Source organism: Pyrus communis, chromosome 1 (genome assembly GCF_041283825.1).
Source record: "Pyrus communis isolate YQ-2024b chromosome 1, ASM4128382v1, whole genome shotgun sequence".
NCBI lineage: Eukaryota > Viridiplantae > Streptophyta > Magnoliopsida > Rosales > Rosaceae > Pyrus > Pyrus communis.
The window spans coordinates 22,575,889-22,589,163 of record NC_142565.1 but is presented as its reverse complement, the minus strand read 5'-3'; the positions used below and the strand labels follow the sequence as shown (position 1 = coordinate 22,589,163).

General features: G+C 38.1%; 1 non-coding gene across 1 annotated transcript; it reads right to left on the bottom strand.

Moving 5' to 3' along the window:
* Positions 1 to 8,159: 8,159 nt before the first annotated feature.
* Positions 8,160 to 8,270, bottom strand: LOC137727175 (small nucleolar RNA R71). The gene has a single exon (XR_011067745.2). It is a non-coding gene; the product is annotated as a small nucleolar RNA R71 (small nucleolar RNA).
* Positions 8,271 to 13,275: the final 5,005 nt, after the last annotated feature.

Genomic DNA, 13,275 nt, shown 5'->3' with positions numbered 1-13,275 from the left:
TTAAAGTATATCTTGACAATTACAATGGGAAAAACTAACACAATACACCTTTAGGGGCGCGTAGCGCCCGTGATACAAAAACGCCTCTCGCACGCACGTTAGTGCGTGTGGAGAGGCTAGTATATATATAAAGCAAGAGCAACAAAATGGTGAGACATTCAAAAACTCCTAAAATACCCTTACTTAATAAGACAGTGCAAATCAAGGATTTAATACCAAAAAAAGGATAAAGAAGTAAAAACAAAAAATGCTGCTCAACATCACACGATGCTCAACAGCATCCCATGATTTAATATTAAAATAGGAATAAAGAGGATTTAAAATTAATACCAAAAAAAGGAATAATTATGATTCATCGTTAGCAGTTTTCTTCAACTTGCCATGATCTGAATCAGTGGCAATTCTCTTCACAAACCATTCCAGCAATCTAACATCAATTGAGTGGGAGGTTCAACAACAACCACTCACATACAACCAATATTTAGACATGAATAGTTGGAAAGAGGCCGATTTCAGACCCTAGCCTTCAGGATGCCATCTTGGAACTCAACCTTTGGGCGCCGTCTTGGAACCCAGCCTTTCTTTACACCTTTGATCCTGAACACCCACTTTCAGCAACCCAGTCTCCTAGCCATTGCTCATCTTGCCTTCTATCTCCACGATTGACATTCTGGTAGGTTCCAGCCGCACCAAGGGAAAATGATAATAGAGAATGGAAAGATGCAGAGAAAAGTAAAGTTTTTAATTCATATCATCCAAAGGGAATTTAACACTCAAATTAAAACCCTATGATTGTAGTATATGAAAGTAGGGATCATTTTAGGCCAGAGATTAGAAGGGATGCTAATCTACTCTAAATTGACTTAAAAACACAAAACAAAACTTAAAAACACTTAACTAGACTTATATGACTCAAAACAAACTAAAAAGACTCAAAATAGCACAGAGCAATCAAATAGACTCAAACTAGACTCTAAAGGGTGATTTGGACGGATTTTAGACTATTAAGACTCAAAACACTAAATTGGACAGATTTGAACACGTTTCTAACTAATCTAACACACTTAATTAAAGGGGAGATTGATTTGGACGAAATTAAAGTAAAAACAAACAGATTTAAAGACTTAAACAACTTTGGGCGAAATTAGGGGAAAATATGGGTGATAAGCTAGCTAGAGGGTCCTTCTCCACACATAGCACACTTGCATACAAATTGATTTCCAGTTGCTTTTCCAATAAACCATGAACCTCAACACCCCAGATTAACCGTGAATAGCACTAATTAACCCTCAGATTTTCCTTAAGTCATTGAATTGGATGGAATACGCATCGGCAACAATTATTCTTCAATAGTTCCCTATGAGAACAACATAATAGAGATACAATCAAAGATCATTAAGCTTAGTGAAAATCATAAGCATTGACAAGGCATTCATAACTATGAACAACATGATGCTCCTGCCAAGAATTTACTTAATACGATTGTGACTAGCAACCTCCACTACTTATGAATATAAGTGAATAACTATTACGTGAAACTCCCTTATATTTTAGCATCAAATTCATGCATGCAAACTAAGCGGGCCCTCTTAATCAACACACAAGAATAAGTTCTTAACCAAATAGTTAAGTAAATTGTATTCACGATTTATGAAATCACAACTGAAAGTAATCAATTCATATTGCAAATATAATCATGGTTTCAAAGTCTCCTCTAGCTAAAACAAGTTTAGCTCCTCATGTTCGCAAAACAAAGATAATTAAACTTCAACATTAAAAACAAAGATAGAATACACCTAGAAACACTCAAGGTGGCTCCTCCTTCCTTCCTTGATGCGCACAATGGGGATTTGTGTGAATTTAGGCTCTTGAGGTGTGGTGGATGGTGTGGTTTGAAATTGTGGTAGAGGGTGGTGGTTTATAAGTGTTGCAACATCATGTATTTATAGGGTGAAGGGAAGGCACGAAATTTGGGCTGAAAATGAGAGGAATTAGGACTCTAAATCACCAAAGAACAAGGACACTTTCAATCAGATTCCATGGAGGACAAGGAATGGTCCTTGTGGCAGATTCTAGAACTTCTAAAAGGGTTACATGTAGCATAAACCTAGGGCACAAAAATAGGGCTTCTAGAACATGATATTTAGGTGATTTAATGTGAAAAGGAGTCCTCTTTGAACTTGGAATTAAGGTAGGAAAAGATTAGGATAGGATAAGATAAGATAAGGTTGGATAAGGTTTGGATAAGATAAGGAAATTTGGATAATATTCCTTCTTTGTATCTGATTCCTTATCTTCCAAGTCTTCAATTTAATTCTTCCAGATGTTAATCACATTCCTAGCCTCTCTTGATCCTCAAATTCGTCCATCCACCTTGCTCCATGCATGTGCAATCCATTCCAAGCCCAAAACTGCTCTAAAATGCTCCAAATTGCACTTTCTTGCCAACTTTGTCAATTGAACCTAAAAACACAAAAATAGCTTAAAACACTCTAACAAGTAGAAATTAGCAATGTAAATGCAAGAAAACAAGCTAACTAAGTCGCATAAATGAGCTCCTATCAGAATTACAATAGGATTGTAAATACCCACATTAGTCACTATAGACAAAAGACTTAGATAACCCAAGTTATGACGACCAGTCCTTACTTTTCACTGTAATTTCTTTTATGTTGGTGTGAGTTGACAATTTTACCCTTTTTGGACAAAAATGGAATCTGACGTGGATGTGGTTTTCAGCTTTCAATTTCATTTTCCTGGTTTCATACTTAATTAGTACTCATCATCACAAACGCGTAGACATGAGTTAGACCTAAATCGGATTTGTAACGAAAATGTTACGCTCCGTTAAAGTACGTTAATTACGGGTATTTTTTTACACGTTCGTACAAAATTTCAGTGTCAGAAACACTATTATGGATACATATTTTGTACATTTAAAATGGTACAAAATATGAAAAACCATCCATCCAATCCCATTCCTCAAAAAGGGGATCTGTGTCCCCCCATCTCAATCACCAATCAAACTTTTTCTTTTTTCCTTGAATCTCTCCTCACCACCTAATCAATTATTTTTCCTCTCTCACTCAACTAATCAGAAATGCTCTCATTTCTGTCCCACCAATCACAACTCACACCTCACTCTTTCTTCCCTCTCCCCAAAGGTTTCTTTCTCACCTTTTCTCTGCAACTCTCTCTAACGATGTCCAAACCCTACAACTGTGACCTACAACCTACACCTTTGAACTCCCCTCCACCCCACGAACATAACCGTGTAACCAGATCGCAATTTGGTTGAGGTTTAACTCACCAACTTGGAAGGTCCAACTTAGTGAGTTTTGGGTCGACGATTTTCAGACCGAGTCACAGCGTTTTAGGACTCAGGGAAGCTCCTACTTAACTCCCTAAGGGTCCTAATCAAGGTTTGAGGAAGAGTTGACGTGAAACAACCCGGTTTCAAGAAGTTGAGTTTTTGGCCAAACATTTCAAGGCATTTTCAAGCCACTTCCCGTCCATTTTTGGACTTCCAAAAGGTATAATCATGTTCTACTCTTCAATAGCTTCATTCCCATATAAATTTCATCAAAAATGGTTGAGAAATGAAGAAGATATGAAGGTTTGAAATTTTACCCAGAAACCGGCGAAAATTTCCAGATTCTGGCGAGTTTAGACGGCAGCGGATGGCAGCGATCGATGAGAACCACCAGAGAAGACGATGGAATATTCTGTCAAAGTTGACAAAATATTCTAACGGTGTCAGGTAACGCCGTTAAACTCTGTTAGTTATTTAATGAAATATTCCATCAAACTAATGGAATATTCCTGACAAACGTCAGGGCTTTGCCTGCGCGTGGTGGTGCATGGTAGCGCGTCCGGCCTCCGATTGACCTTTTGTTAATTTGTGTAGGTCCAAGATGTCGAGCAGATGAATTTCGTATATTCAAACCCTATGTTTGAGCAATCTACGGAGGTTTTATTTAAGTTTCCATTTATGTGTTATTAAACTAAGTTAATTAGTATTTTCACATATAGAGGAAACGTATCCCAATGGCGTACGGGGTCAAGCAAGGTTCAGAGGCTTCGTTTTGACTGCATATCTATGACTGGGTAGTTTGTTTTTATACCTATTCATAGTTATAGTTTCCATATATGCGTATTTACTCCATTTTCATGCTTATATTGCCAAGTATTGTTATTGTGATGTTAAATGTGATAAATGCTACTATATGGTTGGGAATTTACTGTCATGACATTCATACATATTTGTACATGCTCATCTTGCTACACCCCAGTGTTAATACTCCGCCCAAGGCCAAGGCTAGTCCTTTACGTGTATGTTCACATCTGCACTATTCGCTCGCCTTGGATCCAAGTTAGGTGCCAGTCCTGTCATACAGATTGCATTAGACAATTTCGACTCGTATGCGATCGCACTTCGACGCCAGTCTTCATATGATCGTAGTACTAGAGCGTATTGGTTACACCCAGTCCTGTCGTACAGGTTGCATTATCCAACCCTGATTCATGTGCTAGCATAGATAGATGAGCAATTGATTATACTTGATTATCACATGATTATATTACTGTGGCATTTGATATATCAAGACTTGGCATATTTCTGGTTATATTGTTGTTGTACTTTTGTTACATACTTACGTAGTATGTTTTACGGAAACTATACTTGTTTTACAGCGAGGGGTTACTATGTTTGAAAATAAAGGTTTTCTTACAAATGTTGTTTTGCTAACCCACTCAACTTTGTTTTTCGCCCCTCCAGGTTTAATGGCTATGCTTACATGTAAACGAGGATTATGGTAAATCTCAAGAGATGGTTATCTTCAATGGTATAACCTTCATCTTATTTACTATACTATCTTTTGCTCTGACATCACATGTGAAATGGGTTCAATCCAGCTCACCCGCGCACTCTTTTGATTAGGCACTTTTAGGTTTAAATTAATTCACATCCTTTTTCCACTACACTACACTTTATGGCTTCGTCACCCTCCAGGTGTCGACCAACACAACTCGATTCGGAGTCCAAGTAGACATTCCTGGTCGAGTTGTGTCACAAGTGCTAAGTCACCATATATCTAATAGCTCACTACAAGATGAAGAAAATAAGCTGAGTCATGGTAAGGTCTTAACAGGGCATTGATAGGAGCATATTTAGGCGACTTACTTAGCTTGTTTTCGTGCATCTATGTTGTTAATTCATAGTTGTTTTAGTAGTTTAAGCCATTTTCGTGTGTTTTTAGGTTCATATGGCTAAGGAAGCAAAAAGATGCATTTTGGAGCATTTTGGAGCAAAATTGGGCTTGGAATGGATAGCATATGCTTGGAGCCAAAGTGTTGGACGAATTTGAAAGCCTTGTATGCACTTTGGACATAAAACAAAGGGCCTAGCCCAATCAAACAATCCTTTGAGCCATGCAAAACCTCTAGCCCAATCAACAACCCTTAGCCACATGCATTCACATGCATCACAACCCCAAAACCATCAAGAAACACCCATTGCCGTGCCTTGCACTCCCCCTTACATTTTCAGCCATTCCACTTCATCATTACACCACCTTCTCCATCTTTATTCCACATGCATTCATCATAATTCACCCTAGCTACCACCATTCACACACACATGCACTTACTCTTTCATCATTGCACCACCAATTCAACACATGCATTCACACACCAACAACAACTCAATGCCGTGCATTCCCAATCCCTTTCCAGCATTCCACATGCATTTCCACCTTCCTACTTCATCATTTTAGCCACATATTCACCCACATGCACTTTAATCATTCAAACATGCAGCCACATATTCATTCATTTAATCATTAAGCCACACATTCACACACATGCACTCCCATTTCTCTTCCCATTCACCCTTTGCCGTGCATAACCTTGACATTTCTAACCTAATCCACAACTTTTCCTAGCTGTTTGCATGTGCATTCCCCATTCAAACTTCCAGCCTTCCCACTACATTATTGCAGCTGCATCCTCTCACCCTTTAATCATTAAGCACATGCAAAACTTCATCATTCATCACACATCCCTTGGCATGCAAAACAACACAAAGACCCATCCTGAAAATCCTTGCCGTGCACTTCACATTGAAATTCCGGCATCTTCACATGTCTTTCCAGCTTTCCCTTTCATTTCCAGCTCTCATTCTTTATCATTGCAGCCACCTACATGCATTATTTATTAACTCTTCATCATGCAACCAGAAAATCAGCAAGGAAGCTTCCCAAACCAGTGCATACACACACCATTCCAGCACATACACACTTTGCCACATGCAATTCCAGCTTTCACATGCTTTCCTAGCTGTTTTTCCATCATTAACCAGCCACAAACACCTTAAACAAACAGCCATATACACCTCCACTCCTCCTATAAATACCCTTGCATTCCCATTACCAAAACACATCTCATTTTCATACACAAGATAACACAAACACTTCCCCTTTGCCGCAAATCCCCTTCCATTTCTACACAATCTCTTCTCGGCTTCATTCCATTCCATACACTCTCCCATTCGCAGAAACTGTCCATACACTCTCCCATTCGCAGAAACCATTCAACCTTAGCCGCTCCACCTTCATTTACAACACACTTGGAGCACCACACCGAAGGCAACTCTTAAGGGATTTCGACATCAGTTTTGCTTCAAGGGTTCTTTCTCCTTAATTCTATGTTCATTCATGTTGTATATTTTTATATCAAACATTCTGTAAACATGAAGTGTAACTAATCTCTTTCTAGGGATTCGATGTAGCCTTGCAAGATTGCCATGTAGTTATTTCAGAATGCTCAGTTGATCCATCTATTTCTTGTTTCATTCTCTGATTTAATTGTGACTTTGTGTGTTGATTTTAATGTTTGATCACCATTTGATTTAACCACAGGTTGTTTAGCCAAGAGTAAAGCACAGATCATGCATACTCTTGGTGGATATGTGAATGAATGAAGGGAATGCTTTGCAAACAACCTGCCGAGTGTTTCCTTTGGTTTTATGAAAGTTTCTTGTGCGTGTCATGTTCTTGATTAGGGACCAAAGTTGCACATCACACTTAGGTTCATGATTAGGAACATTTGATCAAATCCACACATCATATGGTTGATCATATCTAAGTGAAACAAACCCAAAAAATAGGTAGATGGATGAGTATAATCTGACTTAACAAGCATGGACTTGGCTTAGCAATGGTGAAACCGAATCCCTAGCTTCATCTCCATTTGTGCTATCTCATTTTATTAGTTGTTGATTCATTTATTTGTGTCTACTTCATTTTCTTGTGCTTTCAAGTTACAACAACAAATCTGCCTACATTGATTAGTTTTATTTCTCTAGTAAAGAGTTCTTGCAAAACAAGTGATTATATAGGTCCAATTAGTCCCTGTGGATTCGACACCCTTACTTGTGCCATTATACTAAACCTATTCTAGCATGAAGAAGGAAAACCTCAATCAAAATGGCGCCGTTGCCGGGGACTGATTTCAGTCCCTTATAATTGCTTGTTTTGATATTAAACCTTGTTCTTTTCATTTTAAGTAGATTTCTGATTTTTATTCAAACTTGTTTTATCTTGTTTCAGGTAGTATATGTCAAATAGACTTGCTGAATTAGGCCAAAGAATTGAACGGTTAAAGGGCAACACTTTGGAAAGCTTTGTGCCAACAAGTTCCTCCATTGTCCGTGAAGAAGAGGAAGGGAAACCGTCTAGTCCAACAAGTGAAGGATCTGAGCACTTTAATTGGGAAAGAGAAGAAGAGATGGCGGGCAACCAAGATGATCTTCGAGCTTTGGAGGATTTTGCTCAACCAATCATACCAAATTCACCTTCATGCATCTTGCTGCCCACAGAAGCTAGAAACTATGATCTTAAATCTTCACATTTCCATATGTTCCCTTCTTTTTATGGCCTACCTAATGAAAACCCTTTAGCTCATATTAAAGAATTTTACAATGTTGTGAGTGGTTTACCTTTACAGGGAGTAAGTGAAGCAAATCTGAGGATGAGAGTGTTCCCTTACACCTTGAAAGATAGGGCCAAGGGTTGGTTGATGACTCTAGTACCGGGTTCACTCACCACATGGGATGCCGTGGCTAAGAAGTTTTTGGAAAAGTTCTTTTCCACTCAAAAGACAGCCACATTAAGGGGACAAATCTTCAACTTCAAACAAGATGATGGAGAACGTTTCAATGAGTGTTGGGAGCGCTTTAAAGGCCTTTTGTTGCAATGTCCACACCATGGGTTACCTCTTCACTTACAAATGCAAATTTTCTATGATGGACTAACCCAAACATGTCAATCAACTGTTGATAATGCAGCAGGTGGAGCTTTGAAGAAAAAGAATGCTCAAGAGTCATATAACATTTATGAGATGTTGGGATCTAATGCTCAACACAAAGATGTAAGGGGTAAGAGAGTTGAAGTATATGAAACAAGCTCTAATCATGATCTTTCTTTGCAGGTAGCTAACCTAGAAAAGAAGCTTGAATCCGTGCTCAACATGGTGCCAAAAGCAAGTGAAGTGTGTGCCATTTACAACATACCAAGCCACCTTACTCATCAATGTCCATCTAGGGAGGCTTACCCCGAGTTTGTCCAAGAGCAAGTGAACCTCATGAATTCTTACAATCAAAGGCCAAGGAATGATGTGTATTCCAATACATATAACCCAAGTTGGAGAGATCATCCCAATCTTTCGTGGAAGAACAACAATCAATTCCAAAACTTCCAACCAAAACCTACACTTGAAGATACAGTTAAATTGTTAGCCCAAAATACCTTGCAATTCCAACAAACCACCAATAGCACTCTCCAACAACATTTGGCGGCTCTAACCAAAATGGAGACACAATTGGGGCAGATTGCAGATGCCTTGAGCCAAAGAGAGATTGGAAAGTTTCCAAGCCAACCCGTGATACTCCAAAGGAACCAAGAGCAAGCCAAAGCAATCACTACACTTAAAAGTGGTAAGGTTATCAATAATAGAGTTGGCAATGAAGTTACTAATGAATCTGATCATGTGAATGCAGGGGTTACTCAAGGAGAAAATGAGAAACCAAATAAGGAACCAAGCCATGCTACTCCCTCGTTTGAAGCACCAAATCTTCACAAGGCCGAGAAACCTTACACTCCACCAATACCATTCCCTGGAAGACTTGCCAAGAGCAAGCAGGATAAGTCATTTAAGGAGATTTTTGATATTCTAAGTAAGGTAAATGTTAACTTACCTTTGCTTGATGTCATTAGGAACATGCCAGCTTATGGGAAGTTCTTCAAAGAGTTAAACAACTACAAAAGGAAGTATGGACCACATGAGAAGGTAGTGGTGTCCGAGAATGTAAGTGCCGTGTTGCAAAGAAAACTTCCACCAAAGCTCAAGGATCCAGGAAGTTTTTCTATCAACATCACCATAGGAGACAAGAAGGTAGAGAAGGCGATGCTTGACTTAGGTGCTAGCATCAACTTAATGCCTTATTCCGTATACCTTCAACTAGGTTTGGGGGAATTGAAAGCCACCACCGTCTCATTACAACTTGCGGACAGATCCATGAAATATCCAAGAGGTATAGTAGAGGATATTCTAGTTCGAATTGATAAACTAATCTTGCCTGCGGATTTTGTAGTGTTGGACATGGAAGAAGCTCCTATACATGACCGAGAATTGCCTATTTTGCTTGGGAGACCGTTTATGGCCACGGCCAAGACCATCATTGATGTGCAAAATGGACTCCTCACTATGACAGTGCTAGGAGAGACCGTTCAATTCAAAGTGTTTGAGTCTCTTTCACATCCTTCTTCATCTCTTGATTGTTATGCCATTGATGTGCTTGATTCGCTTGTTTTCTCTAAGTTCTTGCAGGCACAATCTAATGAACCATTACAAACTGTTTTGAGTCAATCTCAAGATGAGTTTGATGAAGAAGATGCACTCATGGAAGAGGTAGCTGCCTTGGAAGCATTGGCACCGTATCCTTTGAATATTTTACCTCTTTTAGAGCCTTTAGAACCATCGAGGTCACATTTAATCCCTTCCACTGTTAAGGCACCAAAACTTGAACTTAAACCACTTCCACCACATCTAAAGTATGCATATCTAGCTGAATTTGAAACTCTTCCAGTTATCATAACTTCTGACCTCACCCCAAATGAAGAAGATAAACTAATTAGGGTGTTAAAAAAGTTCAAATCAGTTATTGGTTGGTCTATTGCAGATATCAAGGGAATAAGCCCTACCATGTGCATGCATAGGATTCTTTTGGAAGAAGGAGCAAAGTCAACCCGTGAACCACAAAGGAGGCTCAATCCATACATGAAGGAAGTTGTGAGAAATGAAGTGTTGAAGTTGTTAGATGTGGGGATCATATATCCCATTTCTGATAGCAAATGGGTGAGTGTTATTCAGGTGGTACCTAAGAAGGTGGGAATCACGGTGACGAAGAATGAAAACAAAGAGCTTGTGCCCACAAAGCCCACGGCTAGTTGGCGTGTTTGCACCGATTACAGGAAGTTGAATTCTAGCACTAGAAAAGATTACTTTCCTATGCCTTTCATAGATCAAATGCTTGAGAGATTGGCAGGTTACTCACACTATTGTTTTCTTGATGGTTACTCAGGTTACAATCAAATTGCAATTGCTCCGGAGGATCAAGAGAAAACTACCTTTACTTGCCCGTTTGGCACATTTGCATATAGGAGAATGCCTTTTGGACTTTGCAATGCTCCAGCAACATTCCAAAGATGCATGTTGGCAATCTTTTCTGACATGGTAGAAAGATTCATTGAGGTATTTGATAGGATTTTTACCACCTGCGTGAAAGGGTTAAAAACACCTAAAATACTTGCAAGAGAAACAAGGTTATTGTAGTATAATTGGCTCAAGCAAGGTCGTTCTCCACAAGGATTAATTTAAAGAGATCAAAGCAAAATCAACTCTCAACTAATTAATTAAAACAAAGTTTTTCTTTTGAAAGAGGTGATTTAATGACCTAAACTACGAAAGACGAATTTAATTAAAAAGATTACTTAAAAACCACAACTTTAAAGAAAGATAAGGGGAACAATTTTTAGGATTCACAGAGAGAAAGTACTAGGGTTCCGCCGTCACCCTAACAATCCTATGTAGCTTTTCTAAATTACTTACGAACAATACATGTATGTTTTGAAGGTTAGGTTTTCCTAGAGTATATCCTACTTGGAACCTCCAACATAGAACGTATATCTAACATGCAACCCGTCCGTGGTGTTCAGATCGAATGTGAACATGCAAGACTCATTAAGTTTTATGAAAACCTTTTTTAAAAAAAACCATATAACCCTTAAAACGTGTCGTCCATCCTAAGAGGTTACACATATTAACCACAAGAAGCTTTAGTCAATTTTAGGGACAATCCTCCGCCAAAATTGCATCAAATAACTTTTCCAAATATCCTGATGGTCGCGAATCACTAAGACAAATAGATAGTTTAAAGCACAGTGATTAACATTCCAAAACCTGCATGCATAAATTCATAAGCAAAGTAAAAAGAGACTACATATTCTTGCTAAGGATCATGGCCTCGCCCTAGCAAAAAGAATTAGTTACGCATATTCATACTAAAAATCATAGTTTTTATTGAAATAGAAAAAGAATGAAAACACCTTGTAGAATAAAATCTGAAAAGCTCTAAACTTTTTCCAAAATCTTCTCTCCAAAAGTTGCATATCAGAAAAGCCCCCCAAATTTAGAACGGCTGACCCTTTTAATATCTCTCCCTCAAGCCAAAACAAAAACCCTAACCATCCAGTCTTTTATTCCCACTAAGAAACTAAATAATAATAAAATAAAATAGAAAATAAATTCCTAATTAAACTAGGAAAAACTACACAGAAACTGTTCATCCACGTTTTAGCCTCAAATCTTCTTCAATTCCGGCCCAAGATAGCTTGTTTTAAAGATAAGAACGTTCTGAACACATCTCCAGAAGGTTACGAACCCATCCGAGGTCATCTTGGGCTCCAAAAACGCAAGTTAAGCCCAAAACGTCACTATTCCAGCACTGCGCATGACTCCCTTATTTTATTACCAGAAAATATTCGCTTGGTAGAAAAATCTGATATTTTGGCACGATCAAGCTAAGTGACTCACGAACGTCCTCCAATTGGAATTACTCCAAAATTCGTCCATTTGACCATGTTTTGCTCCAGAGGAAGTCGAAAATCCTATATTGGAAATATAATTCAAAGTATCAAAATTCTTCCAAATTATTAACCAAAATATACTAAGAATAGGGTTAAATATATAATATAAAATATACCCATCAAAATACCCCCAAACTTAGCTTTTTGCTTGTCCTCAAGCAAAACAAAACTAGAAAACAACAATAAACACTAACAAACTAGAACTTAACTAAAACTAACTGATAAAAATTTTCACCTTCAAAGTTGCAATCCATAGAACATGTTAAAAATCAGAACATCTTTTCAAAAGTTCCAACCAATCCCACCACAGAGTCTAAGCCATTTAGAATCAATTAGAAAAGAATTCATGAACTTCCTTTGGTGAAAAGTGAACCAACATGGTTAAGGAGACTCGACTAAAACCTCTACCTTTTGTCCTTCTTTATTTCACTCATACTAACTTTAAAGATAGCTATTTTTTATTTTTATAACTATTTCTTTTTTTTTTTTTTTTTTTTTTTTTTTTTTTTTTTTTTTTTTTTTTTTTTCAGTAACAGTAGTGGTCGTGCAATGTCAATTCACTTAAGCTTTCTGTCCAACCCATGTATCGAGCTTTAGGTCAATGACTCCCAAACCACAAGGGCTTTAGGGCACTAGGTGTAGAACACCCCTAAGGACTTACTAACTCGAGTTGGAAATGCTACAAAACCGACTAACCACCCTGCCCCATGCCAAAACTCTACCGTTTGACGCGAGAATCACTGCTGATTAGGCAGGACTGGCCCGGTTACTAGGCAAAACCTCGGGTGGAACAATTATTACTTTATTCATAACAATAACTAACTTCGCTTGGAACAAAAATTAAAATTAAACTTAGACTAAAAGTAAGTGTTTCAATCTCACTCCCCACAAACCATGTCGACGTGAATGTGCAAATTGTCAAAGTATAACCCATGAATTAGTGTCTAAGCAACGATAAATATAAAAGACTCTACTGTGGGATTAACCTTCACCATGTCCATTTGTTCTAACGGTTAAAATAATCTATGGATATTAACTTAAAAAGAATGATTTTTTTATATTTTTTGACTCA